General features: G+C 45.5%; 1 non-coding gene across 1 annotated transcript; it reads left to right on the plus strand.

Moving 5' to 3' along the window:
• Nucleotides 1-277: 277 nt before the first annotated feature.
• LOC141625561 (small nucleolar RNA R71) lies at nt 278-384 on the plus strand. Its single transcript, XR_012535334.1, has one exon. It is a non-coding gene; the product is annotated as a small nucleolar RNA R71 (small nucleolar RNA).
• The last annotated feature ends 223 nt before the right edge of the window (nt 385-607 follow it).

Genomic DNA, 607 nt, shown 5'->3' on the forward strand with positions numbered 1-607 from the left:
ATAGATCCCTCCTTTTGAAGCTCCTCCCAACTCGTACTTATCAAATCTCGCCGTAAGAGCCTCTAATGAAGCTACAGAAGGGGATTCAGCACTTCTCCTTTGATTTCCTCTGAAATTTCCATACTCAGCTTTATGGGTGGCCAAATCATCAATAATTTTCCACCCCTTGGTCTCTCCAACATTCTCCTGGAATCTACCATTAGCTGCCGCATCCAGGATAGCCCTCTGATCGTCATATAGCCCATTATAAAATTGATTGCATAGGCTCCACTTCTCAAACCCATGGTGCGGAATAGTTCGCACCAGCTTCTTGAAACGGACCCATGCTTCATGAAATTTCTCATCCGGACCCTGTTTAAAGCTCGTGATCTGAGCTCTAATGGCATTTGTCTTCGAGGCAGAGAAATATTTCTTGTAGAATGCCAGGGCCAGCGACTTCCATATGCTTAGCTGCATCTTCATTTGCAGCTCCCCCAAATTGGTTTCTCTCAACCAAGTTGATATAGGACGGTTTCGGCTCGAATTTTCTGTCCGTCCTGGCAATGCGAATCCCTTATAGAGATTCTCAGCTGTCGACTCAGAGTGACTGGCTATACTTGCTTCTTCA

Source organism: Silene latifolia, chromosome X (genome assembly GCF_048544455.1).
Source record: "Silene latifolia isolate original U9 population chromosome X, ASM4854445v1, whole genome shotgun sequence".
NCBI lineage: Eukaryota > Viridiplantae > Streptophyta > Magnoliopsida > Caryophyllales > Caryophyllaceae > Silene > Silene latifolia.